Raw genomic sequence first — 12,281 nt, 5'->3', positions numbered from 1 at the left:
AGTAAACAAATAATTCCAGTACATTACATACATTACAATACATTTTATTTTCTTAATCTTTGTATTTTTATGTCAATATGGTATTAGATTATCCTATTTAAATCAATCTGATAAATGAGTTAGGTTAAAAGTAATCTAAAAGTAGCCAGATTATATTACCCAAAATGTATAATGTAATGGATTACGTTCATTTTTGTCATGTAATATGGAATCAGTAATGTATGGAAGCCCATTTCCGCTACTGAATAAAAAATAAAATTTAGGTAATTGTGACTTTTTATATTGCAATTCTGACTTATTTTCCCAGAATTGTCGGATATAAACTCGCAATTTTGAGTTATTAAGTCAGAACTGAGATATAAACTTCAATCTTTTTTCCCCTCTCAAAATTGGACTTTACAACTGGCAATTGTGATTCTGAGGGAAAAAAAAGTCTGAATTGTGAGAAATAAAGTCAGAATTGCAAGATACAAACTAGCAATTGTGAGAAAAAAAAGTATAAAAAGTTGCAATAACATTTTTTTTTTATTCAGTGTTGGAAACAGGATAGTTATGGATTACAATTTGTAAGTGATCTACCCAGCTTTGCACAGGTCATAAAGTCAAAAGACAAAAGAAAAGAAAATGTGTCTGTGTGTGTTGTTGTTTTGTAATACTGTTTTTATGACAATGAAGATCATTGTAATAGCAAAAAGCAAAAAAAGGCCCATGTATGGCCTATTATATAGAAAAGCAATAAATAAATTTTGAAAAAGGCAATAAAACAATATTTTATTTGCATAAAATATATGGATGATAATTTTACTACATATTTTAATATTTTATATCAGCATTAGTAATTTATTTAACATCTGAATGTGTTGTACATGTCTTCAAAATAAAAAAATATAAAAATATAAAATACATATTTATTTATTTTATAATATATTTCTGCAGATACAGTTGAAGTCAAAAGTTTACATACACCTTGCAGAATCTGCAAAATGTTAATTATTTTACCAAAATAAGAGGGATCATACAAAATGCATGTTGTTTTTATTTAGTACTGACCTGAATAAGATATTTCACATAAATTTTGTGTTTTTGAACCCTTTCCAGCAATGACTGTATGATTTTGGGATCCATATGACGATGCATTAAGAGCCAGGGGTGAAAACTTTTGAACAGAATGGAGATGTGTACATTTTTCTTATTTTGATTTTTTTTCATTTAGTACTGCCCTTCAGAAGCTACAGATGATACTTACATGTTTCCCAGAAGACAAAATAAGTTAAATGTACCCTGGTTTTTAAATTCAAAAAGATTTCACCACCCCCCTTCCCCCAGCTCTTAATAATTAATTAGCTATATGATTATACTATGTGTGTCTACGGTATGTATTGTAAACATTGCCTAAAATCTAAGGGGATTGTAAACATGTTATATGCATTGTTTTTCCCTCCAAAGCATCAGTGAGTGTTTGAACCTTCTGTAATAGTTGCATATGAGTCCCTCAGTTGTTCTCATTGTGAAAAGATGGATCTCAAAATCATAAAGTCATTGTTGGAAAGGGTTCAAATACACAAAAACGCTGAAAAACCAAAGAATTTGTGAGACCTGAAGGATTTTTCTGAAGAACAGCAGGTAGTTTAATTATTCAGGGCAAACAAGGGACTCATGAACAACTATCACTAAACAAAACAAAACAAAACAAAAAAAAACAGCTGTGGATCATTCAGGTAAAAACAAAGTATTAAGAATCAAGCATATGTAAACTTTTGAACAGAGTCATACTTATAAATTCAACTATCATTATCTCATCAACTATCTTATTATCTATATTATTATCTTGTGGACTATCTGTAAATCTTTTCTGTAAAATATCTTATTCGAGTCAGTACTACATAAAAAATAACATGCATTTTGTATGAACCCTCTTATTTTGGTCAAATAATTAACATTTTGCAGATTCTGCAAGGTATACAATATTAACCAAGTTTGCTGTTTTATGTGAAAATGTTTCAAAGACAATATGTTTCTCACACATACATCAACAAAGAAGCAAAGCAAACACAATTTATCACATTGCAGCCTTCTGCAGTGGATATCAACTGAAAATTAAAAAATAAGGTCAAATAAATAGTTCCCATATGGTGTTTAAAAGTGCAGACTACAAAAAGAATAAAAAAGGAAGGAGCTCAACTCACCGCGACACACATCCAGGTATAAACATGCTTCTTTCTTCCTCAATCGAAACCCCCTGCAGCCACACCTGTAACGGTCATTTGCATGTGCGTTAGTGCACTTTTGAATTAGACATTTAAATAACGGCTATTTAAAAGCGACTAATCCTCAACCCCACAGGACACTAATAAATACATGTGAAAGTGACGTGTAGTAACACTGATATGAGTTTTGCCAAGTACATTCTGAACTTTTTATTATCTTGAATAATAACTCTGAGCATGCTTTTTTATTCCACTTCCTGTTTACACTATGGTGGGAATGTCCCACAAGCTCATAGTCTTTCAGTTGTTCTCCTCTGGTGTATGGACTTGTGGTTGCGGTTTACGACTGAGCAGGCTGTACGGACCGCGTTTTATCATCAGAGAGAAAAAAATGTGGATTATATTCTGGTCTGATTCTCAGCTCCTCACTGCTGTTTGAAACCTTGAAGGGGTGTTTAACATATAAATCTAGCGATTCATTGATCGGCTTGGCTTTTGTATTGATTGATTGATTGGGTAAGGTCAGTTTACAAAAGGGATCAGTTCCTGTCTGCATACATGTCCCATCACTACAGGGTCAAAGGTCAAGCTTTGTAGTCGCCGCTGTGAGAAACGGCCCAAAGCAACACTTCGATAAGATAATAAGTAGCTACAAATAAGCATATTCCTTTGATGGCATGCCAAACTAAACATCATAATGTCATAAAATTGATTAAAGGCTATATATACACACATTGGGAAACATTATCAGAAAAACACACAAAAAGCTAAATTAAAACACTTTATACCTTAAAATATAATAATTTACAAAGGTGTCCAGCCAAAATTATTGCAATTTTCATTTCTAATTCACTATATTTACTTTATAATTGTACTTTATTATGTAATTTTTTTATCATTTATATATAAAGTACTTTTATGCGTTGAATTAGGTACCTAATAGTGAAGTTTTTTAAGATTCACACCTTTTTCAAAATTCTGTTTCAGTTTTAAATCAGATTTTTATTTCCAGATTTTCAAAGTGTAATTCCAATTCATTCGTCCTGGTGTATTTTTTTTAACTTTATATTTACCTTCATGCACACTGATCTAACAAGGGCATAAAATTAAGAGCAGATGTTAGTGATTCCACTTGATCTGTGGAGCAAACAGGTCAAACACATTTAAATGTAGGTTACGGCATGTTCATTTAAATAAACTCTCAGGCCCAGATGCTCAGAAACACTCAAAGTCAAAGAAAATATGATCATATGTGGGATGGAATGACTGAAATCTGAGTCAACTCACTGTCGGGAAGAGTCATTGAACTCCAAAGGCTGCAATAAAAGTCCAGAGGTGAAGTCTGTTTTATGTGTCCTTCCCTTTTCTTCTGCCATAACCTGATAGCCGAGCAGAGACGAAACTTTCTCAGGCAGTAAAAAGTGACAGAACTCCAGTGAAAGTGGACCACACAGCGATCCTCCATCCTCAGACATCACAGGCGCAGATTATTTCGAGGTTCTGGCTGAATAACACACATACCTGGGGGGCAAAGGTCTGGTCAGGAGGATTCTACAGGCATAAGAGAGGATTCAATGACCCCTGGCCTTTAGTATGAGGACCATGTATGGCATCTGACCTCTACCATTAGTTTCAAAATATCCTCAGACTGAACATAGCTATTACAGTATACTGTAAAAATGAGAAGATGCATTTGGGGTTCCTCAGGTTGAACTGGAGGAACCTTCTGGAGAGCGTCTGAGCAACGTCAGATAGTACCTCAGGCTTCCTGGAATTCTGACAGTCTTGGAGGAACATCTCGTAAGCTCCTCAGAAAACCACTTTGAGAGGGCACCTAGAAGGTTTTGAGCATATCAGTACCTCATAGGAGACTAAATAAATATTTAATAATGGACTAGACAGAACCTAGGATTGGCAGAGCCAGTTTTAACCAAGCAAAAGCATCCTATTTCAACTCTTACAAACTGAAAGCACTTACAAAGAGACAGACATTAAAAGCAAAAAAAAAAACTGTAAAGCTAAACCCAGAAACAAGGGCTAAAAAGTCAATTAAATCACCTTAGGTTCTTTGATGTGTGACGAGTCCTTATGTAACATTAACATCGAACCGAAACATCCCCTTAGATTCGTACTCGCCTCCCACGGTGATCCAGGACATCTGGCCTTGTTGCTAGGAAACAGGGGTCCGAGCAACCGCTCAGGTGGACATAATTAGCTTAAAAATGATTTAAAGACCCAAACACCAGCAGATAAACTTTAAAACGCAGAACCTGCAAGATAAAACAGTTTCTACAACATAGAGGGACATAACAGAATCTTGAGTACCCTTACGAAAATTAACTATGGTTTTATTATAAATAAAACCAATAAAAAAACATGGTTACTATAGTTAAATAATATGGTAACCACAAACCACCATAGTTTCACTATGGTATTTGTAGTAAAACTGTGGTTATACAATTGTTTTTTTTTTTTTTTTATCCACATTAATTTCACACGTGTCTAGTACATATATGTCACTTTACAGTGTATATGTGTATACATTTTTCATTATTTACCTCAATAGAATGGAAGTAAAATGTGCCAGCATACCCAGTGAGTGGGGTACACTGTAACATGCGAGGGGCACGTTGTAACTTGACGATATGTTATCTGATTTAATGAAAAAATATTAATAACAAACTAAAATAAAATTAACTTTTTAAAATAAAATAATGGTACTTTTTAAGAATTAAACATAATCTAATTTTGAAGTTTGAAAATGAACACATTGCAACCATGCTTGGGATGGCCCTGATCGCAACCCACAGCTATAGTACAGTATACTATTTACTACAGTATAGTTCAAAATAATGTGGGCAAATAGATGAAGAAACACGTTAAAAAAAACAGAGATACACTCCCCTCCCACAACACACAGCTCTCATAGAACACAAGACACTGAAACGAGCCAAAATGTTTTACATTTCTTAAAATAATCATTTCTGAACATTAAACATTGATTGTCAGTTTTTATTTACGTTTCTTGGGGTTTCTCATTAAAACTCATAAAAGTAAACGGTGTAAATTACATCGCTAATGTCATAGAATATAGTTCTAACTAGAAAAAAAGTTAATCAAGACAGACTTTAGGTTTGAAAAAGTTTGAAATGTTTAAGATCTTTAAAAACTTTAAAAAGTTTAGAGTTTAAGAAGTTTTAAGAAAAAAAGTTTTATGTTTGGTGGTTTTCAGTCTGAAATAGTTTAAAGTTTAAAGTAGTTTTAATAGGTTAAAGTTTGAATGTTTGAAGGCAGTACAGTTTCTGATAGATGTTTCTAGCATGATTAGCAAATTGTTAGCATGTTTCTAGCATGATTAGCATGTTGCTAGCATGTTTCTAGCATGATTAGCAGTGTTACAACGTTCCCCATCTGCACAACTAGAATTTAAAACTGGTTAGTGTCTTCTGCTAGTTAGCGAAATATTAAAAAACTATGTAAACTGATAAATAACAGATTAAAATAATAGCAGATTTGTCTCATTTTAAATGAATACTAAAAACTGAGATTAAAAATCTACTTCAGCCATAAATTACTTTTACTATGGTAAAACATTTTTTCCTCTCTATATAGTGTTGATATGGCAACTAGTAAAATACTGTTATTTCATTATATGTTAATCTAATATACTAGCATGTGTGGAAATATTTAAACCACGTGTGTTACAACTAACCCCGCATTATAGTTTGTGCCCTGAGCTCCCCATTACTATTTTACTGCCATAAACCATGGTTAATGTTCGTAAGGGTATATCACCTTATTAAACGTGAGCATATGGGCGAGGCTTCCGGTTCATTAGCCACTATAAGGAAATAAGAAGAATAAAAACGCGCAGTAAACGGTAAAAGTGTTTGCACTACAAACCAGTGTGTTCATAATTAAGATAATATATTAAAATAATATGGTAAGACACACCAGTTTGCAATATCAAGCGGCAAAACAAGCTATTTTGTACGAACTGTAGTCTGAGGATGAGACCGGAAGACAAAAATTTACAACGGCCGCACCCGCTCTTACGGGAAAAATAAAGGTCCTTTCACACGGGACGCGGCGAGCGGTGAATTCACCGCGCGGCTGCCGCCTTCTCTTGTAGTGGAAGCGTTTTGTGCCGTTAAAGCTGCGTTCACACTAGCAGTGACTTCTGTCGCTGCATGTCGCCATGTCTTCATTTGCATAAAGTTGAGGGATTCTGAACTTTGTCGCGTCGCTGGACACGCCCCATCCGGTCGCCAACGGTCGCTGTAGCTCGATGTCGCTCTTGTCGCCGGGAATCGCCAGCTCTCCATTGAAATGAATGGGATCGCGTCGCTTTGTCGCTTGTTCGCGACGTGGTCTCCGGGTGGATGTTGCCATAGTTACAACTGTCACGGTAACAGTACTTACTAAAACTAAATAAAACGTAACGGAAATTTGTGTCACCCTGTTATTAATTCATTAAGTGGAGTTGTTTTTGAAGAATTGCCTTAAAAGCATAAAAAAACAATCTTCTCCATTTTCAACTGTCCTTTATAATTTCAGTTAAATGTTCTATGATTGGTTGTTAATAATCTGTTCACTGATTGGTTAAAGCCGACGCGGCTACTGCTGCAGCTCACATAGGCCGCGATCACACCGAACGCGTTTTTGCAGCGAGAGGCGCCTTTTTTGAATTGTTTTCTATGGGCAGTGAGCGTTATGCGCGCTGTTTATGCGTCGCCGGCGCCTCGCGTTTTAACCGCCTGCTGCGCCTCGCGTTTTTGCCGGAGCGCTCTGAGCTAGTGATGGGTCGTTCTTGAACGATTCGTTCATTTTGAACGAATCTTTAATGTGACTCGGGACGAACGAGTCGCCTCGGGGAGTGATTCGTTCAGTCGCGCATGCGCAACATCCTATTAGGTTCTGTACTGGAATTAGTTCACCTGTTTTAGAGTCGTTCGTTCACCTTATGGGGCTGTCACGTGATGAACGAACGATTCAAACCCGAAGACTCAAAAGATGAACTAATCAATTCTCCTTCCGGCTCAGGCTGCATAGGTTAACATTACAGGGCTGTCACGTGATGAACGAACGACTCAAACCCGAAGACTCATAAGATGAACTAATCAATTCTCTTTCCGGCTCAGGCTGCATAGGTTAACATTACAGGGCTGTCACGTGATGAACGAACGACTCAAACCCGAAGACTCATAAGATGAACTAATCAATTCTCTTTCCGGCTCAGGCTGCATAGGTTAACATTACAGGGCTGTCACGTGATGAACGAACGACTCAAACCCGAAGACTCATAAGATGAACTAATCAATTCTCCTTCCGGCTCAGGCTGCATAGGTTAACATTACAGGGCTGTCACGTGATGAACGAACGACTCAAACCCGAAGACTCATAAGATGAACTAATCAATTCTCTTTCCGGCTCAGGCTGCATAGGTTAACATTACAGGGCTGTCACGTGATGAACGAACGACTCAAACCCGAGGACTCGAGAGATGAACTAATCAATTCTCTTTCCGGCTCAGACTGCGTTGGTTAGCTAATTGGGCTGTCACGTGATGAACGAACAACTCAAACCCGAAAACTTGTCAGATAAGAGGCGAGGTGAGCGAATCATAGACTAAAGACCCAGGTAAACAATGAATGAATCTTTTCTGTTTCTTATAGCATTATAGTTTTGTTTTGTTTGTAGTGTGATCAACGTTTGTGTAAGCAGTAGATGTGTTAGGGAGGTAAAACGTAACATTTTAATTATATTTTGCTAAAATGAACGAAATGAACGAAATGACTCGAAAAAAGATTCGTTCATTTTGCTGAACGAGACTCAAAGGACCGAGTCGGTAAAATGATCCGAACTTCCCATCACTACTCTGAGCGCCTGAAGTTGAAAAAAAAGCAACTCTGCGCGAAAAAGCGCCCGACGTCATCGCGGTTTTTTCCATTATCCAATCGAATGAATGGAGAGGCGGGCCTTCTGTTGTGGTGACGAAAGTTTTACCGACGCTTAAAAAGTCGGAGACTGCAGTGATGGAGGAGAAACTTTTGGTGTCTATTGCGGGTTACCCGGAGCTGTATGTTTTAAGTTTTTTGCTGATATGACAGTTTACTTAACGGCTAAAAACCAAAGATTTTAGAGCGCTCGCGCTATAATCCTTTGATTAGATTGACAGGACGGCTGATTTGACGGTTGCCTAGCAACATAAAAAACCGCAACGCACTGCTCTTTTTTTAAAAGTCACCAGAAAAAGGCAGTGCAGTGCGCCTCCCGTTTTTAGAACTAAAAAACGCGTTCGGTGTGATCGGGGCCATATCGCGCCTAAAAACGCGTGGAAAACGCTAGGCGCGCCGATTTTTCCTCCTTTCCAAAGCGCTCTGTGGCTTGCGCTTCCGTGGCGTCTGCCGTTGCTAAGCAACCATGACCCGCACTCTCAATGAAGACGCGGAAGTTTCATCAAAGGACAAACGGATTTCCAGCACTAAAAATCACTTGCTGTAGCTCTGCTATTAAATTTATTTTAAAATGTACAGCTATGATCAGCTGTTTCTCCATCTTGGCTGAGCTTTCAATGTTGTTACGGGAAAGGATGAAGTTAATTGGTTAAATCTTGTCACATGACCCGCGGTGAGCCTGCAGCATTCTGAAAGGTTGAGATGTTTTTATCGGCTCGGACGCGTCTGAAAAAACCGAGCGCGTCGCACCGTGTGCGCGTCGCTTCCGTTATGAGCGCGGCTGCCGGGCGTCTACATTTGAAATAACGAACTTGAGCGCGCAAAAGACGCAATATGTGAACGGCCAAAAAAGATAAAACATTCTTATCTTTGGCGGCGCCTTCCGCGAAGCGCAGTGCTCATGGAAGCGGCAGGATTTTGGGTGCACGAGCACCGCTTGTGCCCCACCTCCGCGCCGCCAGCGAAACCGCCCGCGGTTTGCCGCTTTCGCAAACTGCCGCTTCCCGTGTGAAAGGGCATTTAGGCGGATAGAGTAGTACTTCATCCTTCATATCTCCATAGAATCTTTAGCTTTACTCGAAAAAACTTTCCGAAACTTACACAAACCCAGGAGTGTCTTTGGCACAGAAAAACTCGTCTTATACTTAGTCGTAAGTCTAACTCGTTTTTTGAAATTTAAAATGTTTAGCATGAGAATCAACTTTTTAAAAACTTTGTAAATTAAATAGTGTAAAATAGCATTAGATCTCCGGTTTATAGAAATGTAATACTATGATTTACTAATCAAAAGTGACAGTAAAGACATTTTATATCTATATCAAATAAATTCTGCTCTTTTTAACTTTATATTCATCAGAGAAACCTAAAATAATATCACGGTTTCTTGCGCATCGAATCAGCATATTAAAATGATTTCTTAAGGATCATGTGACACTGAAGACCAGAGTAATGATGCAGAAAATTCTGTCTATTTTTCTAGCTATCTGCTTGGAAAAGACAGTGATTTATATTTGCAAATATGAATACTTGTGGAAGCAAGCGCTCTTTAAAGATTTAAAGAGGGAACTTTTTGGGTTTAGACTAAATTTCTACTATTAGGCCTCAAGCTAAGCTTTTACGCAACCAAAACAATAATTATCCTCGAGCACGTGCACGAGCAAGTCAAAGGACGAAAATATATGTGGTTTTTATGCACATTTGCCAGTTACACATGGTCAAATTCACAGTAGCCTATTCATCTGTACAATCTCACATACAATGTCAGTCTTTGTAGGTGCCGGTTGTACAGTCTAGCCCACCCAGATGATGAAAGGTTTTGAAGCATTCATTAGAGTAAGGAAGCTTTGTGTAAGACACAAGACCTTGTTAGTGTGTGTTGACATTATGTGAGGCCTATGACTTGCGCTCCGGTGGGACGGGCGGCTCCTTCATTATTCATGATCCGCCTTGCTGATGCTATTTATACCATTTTTTTGACTCATCACGCTCCAGTGATTCTGTCTGCTTCTGGAAATTTGTCCATGATTGTAGTTCCTCAATACATTTTAAGGCCTTTGTGCTGCTGCACCTGTAATAAGAAAGGGCAGAGAAACGCATTACGCACAATAAATTGCATTAGTAATAATTTATCACATAATTCCCCTATTTTTATCCCTGTTTGGACAGACTGTATTGGCAAAGTCAGCATACAAGCATGTACATATTGTAAAATAAGCAGGATAAAGACAGAAAAAGCCAACTTTGTACATTTTAACATCAAAAACACTATATTGGGTGCAATTTGAGTTGGTATTTGAACTATGAAACTCATCTGTGGGTCTTTGCAGGTCTTGGGTCTCTGGGGGATCTCATTTTCTCTGAAGAGGAAACTGAAAATGCCAAGTTTCTTCACATGGGAGGCTGCCCCATTAAAAGAGAAAGAGGTTTTGGAGCATGTAATTTCAGCAGCAGTCCGCTGGCCATCTGCGAAAGCTGGCCTGCACCGGGCGCAGCTGTTTAATAGCACTTTCAAATATAGAGTCAGATGTCAAGGGCGAGACCACCCATTTTAAAATCATATTCATAGAACAACAATGACTCCCAACTCTGAGGGATTACACTGATATTACTGCTGAAATATATCTTGAAAACCTAAGATTGGTCGGTCTTAGTTGGTCTACGCTGGTCTCTCAGCCAGGCCAAGCTAGTTTACAGTTGGTCACAGAGCCTGGTTAGCTAAAAAGTGTCTTTTAAACCTCCAAACGCATAAGATATGATTGTTATGAAGTTCTAATTCAATTACACACTCATTAAAAGTATTGTAAATGCCTTGAAATTATTTTCTGCAGGGCACTTTTGAGTCTGACACATGGTAACACAAGAAAAGTCTGCCATCTAGTGGTGTATTCTCAACAACAGCAACCTTTCTCAACTTCAGACCTGTCAAACTAGTTACACTTCTCACAAACATTTACCATGGTAACCACGGTTTCAAAAATACCATAGCTACTAGAGCAAAAACAAACACAACAAAAGGGAATCATCTTCCAACGGCATAAACAGGTTTCAAACTATAATGACAGAGGATTTTATCGTAGTACACAATTATATCATGGCAAATTCTTTCAGGGTTTCTAAGACATAGCAGTGCTATTTTAGTATTATTTTATATGTTATTATATTTATTAATATTTTCGATTATCTTATTTTTACACTAGCAGTCAAAAGTTTTTGAACAGTAAGATTTTTAATGTTTTTTTTAAAGTCTTTTTTGCTCACCAAGCCTGCATTTATTTGATCCAAAGTACAGTAAAAACAGTAAAATTTTAAAATATTCTTACTAATAAAAATAACTTTTTTTTCTATTTGAATATATTTTAAAATGTAATGTATTTCTGTGAATTCTAAGCTGAATTTTTAGCATCATTACTCCAGTCACATGATCCTTTAGAAAGCATTCTAATATTCTGATTTGCTGCTCAAAAAACATTTATTATTATGTTGAAAACAGCGGAGTTGTATTTTTTTCAGGTTGCTTTGATGAATAAAAAAAACAGATGGACAGCATTTATATTGTATAATGTTACAAAAGCTTTTTATTTCAGTTAAATGCTGATTTTTGGGTCTTTTTATTCATCAAAGGACCCAGAAAAAAATGCTCACCTGTTTTAAATATTGATAATAATAAAAATAATAAATGTTTCTTGAACAGCAAATCAGCATATTAAAATTATTTCTTAAGGATGTGACACTGAACTGAAGTAACGATGCTGAAAATGTAGCTTTGACCACAGAAATAAATTACATGTTTAAAAATATATTCAAATAGAAAACAGTTATTTTTAAATAATAAGAACATTTCAAAATGTAACTTTTTACTGAACTTTGGATCAGATAAATGCAGGCTTGGAGAGCAGAAGAGACTTCTTTAAAAGACATTAAAAATCTTACTGTTCAAAAACTTTTGACTGGTAGTGTATATTTTCAGTTTTAATTTCAGTGTTTTATTATTTTATTAGTCATTTTAATTTATTAAACAGAATCAGGTTTAATATTATACCTGCACAAATTATTTTTCCCATCACAGCCCTCAAATGTAGTCCACAAAGACACACACACACACACACACACACATATA

General features: G+C 36.6%; 1 protein-coding gene across 2 annotated transcripts in view; it reads right to left on the bottom strand.

The window, feature by feature from the left end:
• tiam1a (TIAM Rac1 associated GEF 1a) overlaps nt 1–3,683 on the bottom strand; it is an 88,009-nt gene extending 84,326 nt beyond the window's left edge. The window contains exons 1-2 of one of the 2 annotated variants that reach the window (XM_051121857.1): nt 3,495–3,683; nt 2,187–2,251 (exon numbers count right to left, since the gene is read on the bottom strand). The gene's annotated coding sequence lies outside the window, so the exon portion shown is untranslated. Of the gene's footprint in view, nt 1–2,186; nt 2,288–3,494 lie in introns of those variants that run through there. The other variant, XM_051121858.1, reaches the window with a different exon arrangement.
• Between the last annotated feature and the right edge of the window lie 8,598 nt (nt 3,684–12,281).

This window comes from Labeo rohita, chromosome 10 (genome assembly GCF_022985175.1).
Source record: "Labeo rohita strain BAU-BD-2019 chromosome 10, IGBB_LRoh.1.0, whole genome shotgun sequence".
Lineage (NCBI taxonomy): Eukaryota > Metazoa > Chordata > Actinopteri > Cypriniformes > Cyprinidae > Labeo > Labeo rohita.
This window is presented reverse-complemented; position numbering and strand designations above follow the sequence as displayed.